Raw genomic sequence first — 2954 nt, 5'->3', positions numbered from 1 at the left:
GGACCTTCACGCATAATCCTTTTTCTCTGTCTCTTAGATGTAGGTGCTATGTCACGAAAATCAATGCCCGTTCCGTAGGAGTCGTATCGTAGATTCTGTACGGTTTCTTTAGCAAACTCTCCGTACTTGTGCAGATGCTCATTACATATCCTACGCTTGCGCAGGATTTGATACTTGCAAAGCGTGCACGAGTATGCAATCTTTTCCTCCATGTTAGTTGATGACATTGCCATCTACAATGATTATGAATGTTGTTTTAATATATATACTCCTCACAATGTAAACTACCTCGCATTCTCTAGTCTTGCCCAATCTCCGTACACCTCGGTCCAGAGGTGTACGGAGATCAGGACCACCGGGTCAAAATATCGTCTTTATTGGTCAAATCCTATATGGGTAGACACATACGTGCACTCCCAGGTGTACATGGCAATGCATGTAGCGGGAAAAACCCCTTTGCCTCTTTTAGTTCCATAGTTTCTTCTAGAGGGAGAGAGAGAGTTTCTATCCTTTTCACACATGCAATTGATTAGCCAACCTAACTCTTTCTCTCTCTCTCTTTCTCTATCTACTATCTATCTCTCTCTCTCTATCTATCTCTATAGCTATCCCTAGTTAATTCTCTCTCTCTCTCTCTCTCTCTCTCTCTCTCTCTGTCTACGTACCCTATCTCTCATTCTGTCTCTCTCGATCTCGCTCTCGCTATATCCCTTTCTCTCTCTCTCTCTCTCTCTCGATCTCGCTCTCGCTATCTCTCTTTCTCTCTCTCTCGATCTCGCTCTCGCTATCTCTCTTTCTCTCTCTATTTTCCTATTTCCCTATCTCTCTCTCTGTCTCGCTCTCCACTTCTCTATCTCTCTCTCTCTCTCTATTCCCTATCTTTTTCTCTCTCCCTATTTCCCTGTCTAAAGATAGGGAATAGAGAGAGAGAGAGAGAGAGAGAGAGAGAGAGAGAGAGAGAGAGAGAGAGAGAGATAGATAGATAGATAGAGAGAGATATTTCCCTGTCTAAAGATAGGGAATAGAGAGAGAGAGAGAGAGAGAGAGAGAGAGAGAGAGAGAGAGAGAGAGAGAGAGATAGATAGATAGATAGATAGAGAGAGAGAGAGAGAGAGAGAGAGATAGGGAAATAGGGAGAGAGAAAAAGATAGGGAGAGAGAGAGAGAGAGAGAGAGAGAGAGAGAGAGATAGATAGATAGATAGATAGTTCTATTATCGTCTTGGGAGGTCAAATATGACCTATGGGACCAAATGAACATGTCACGTGGTGTGAGTGGAGTTCATAAGTGACTCTCGATGCTCAAAAATGGCTGAAATGAGCGTCGCAATAGAGAGTCCACATCGTGGTTGGGAGAGGAAGGTATGTAGGGAGAGCTCATGGCTGAATATATGGGGAAAAGAGGACCTAATGTGGTCAAAAGCTGAGCACTCAAGTAGTGTGTGGTACTCACTCTCTCGCACTTGACGAGGGCATAAGGTGCAAAGTCGATGACACTCCTCGCCAGTGCCCCAACGTCCTATCTCGCAGCATAGAGAATGGGAGCTAAGACGAATGGAGGCAATGGTGCGGATCGCACTCAACGGGATGGGCTCAAGGATGTAGGAATGGGTTTGGTTACCTCGTTCAGAGAAGAAGAGAGATTTGTAGTTTGGGGCAACGTGTGTGGTGTAATGGCTGAAGCGAGAACCTCCGGATTTCTCCCAAGACATGATACATTGGCGTTGTAAGAAGGACTCATTAACTTGGGAGTTGATCGACGCATCCTTGACCAAGTGACATGCATCCCATCTTCCAAACCATTTCTTGATATCAAGCATCCACCCCGAACTTAGTATTTTGCTCTTGCATGTCTTTTGAACCTTTTGACTTGCTTCATATGCGATTCTAGGAAGTCGATGCAAAGGGCTACGTTGTGTCTTACGCATGTACTCCACAACCCTTTCCATGCCCAAGACCTCAATGGGAAGCGATCCGGACTCAAGAAGTAAGAGCATGTAGGGTGTTTGTGTCTTGACTTGGAGAAAGTTGGTGAGAAAACGCTTTTGGACATTTTCAAACTCTTTCCAAGTAGACTTCCCGATGCTTCCACCCCACACCTCCACTCCATAAAGAAGCATCGGTGTCACCAATGTGTCAAAGAGGTACTTTTTGAGAGTCCAACACTTGATCTCTCTTGCATTGCACATGTTCTTAAATGCATAATAAGCCCTCTTTCCGGCTTCCAAGCGACGCATTGCACAATCCTTCCATTTATGATTGGATGGAACCTCAAGGCCAAGGTACTTTAAGTGATCTACCACTTCAAGTTTCTCATTGTTGTATACAATGCATGGATTTTCGTCATTGAGGGTCTTTACAAGCATAACCTTGGTTTTGGATCCATTCACGATCATCCCGCTATGTAGGCAAAAGCGTTCCAAGACACTCATAAGCTTTTGTGCATCTTCTAAGGTATGTGCCAAGAGCACTACATCATCGGCATAAAGCAAAAGCATGATCACGGCATTTCCAATCTTAACCTCTTCTATGCCTTCTTGCTGCATAAAATCAAGAACCATGTATTCCAATTCATCAATGAGTAGCCCAAAGAGGTTGGGGAAAGTGGGCATCCTTGTTTGACACCAATAGTGCTTGCAAAAAATTCTGAAATTCCATCTCCCATACGTAATCGACATATCACTTTTTGGTAGATGCGAAAGACTACATGCATAAATTCTCTCGGCACTTGAAGGCTTTGCATACGTCTCCAAAGATTTCCTCGCGGTACCATGTCAAAAGCTTTGTTGAAATCCACAAAGCAACAATACAACTTTTTTCCTTTTAATCGAGACGCTTCCATAAGAGCTTGAAGAGTGACAAGGTGATCAATAGTGCTATGATGCTTTCGAAAACCTGCTTGGCCAAGCGCACGTTTGCCATTCTTTTCAGCCCATTCACTTATCTTCATCTCCAT

The sequence above is a fragment of the Adiantum capillus-veneris genome, chromosome 7, assembly GCF_014529385.1.
Source record: "Adiantum capillus-veneris isolate H3 chromosome 7, ASM1452938v2, whole genome shotgun sequence".
Lineage (NCBI taxonomy): Eukaryota > Viridiplantae > Streptophyta > Polypodiopsida > Polypodiales > Pteridaceae > Adiantum > Adiantum capillus-veneris.
Note: the sequence above shows the minus strand (reverse complement) of the source record.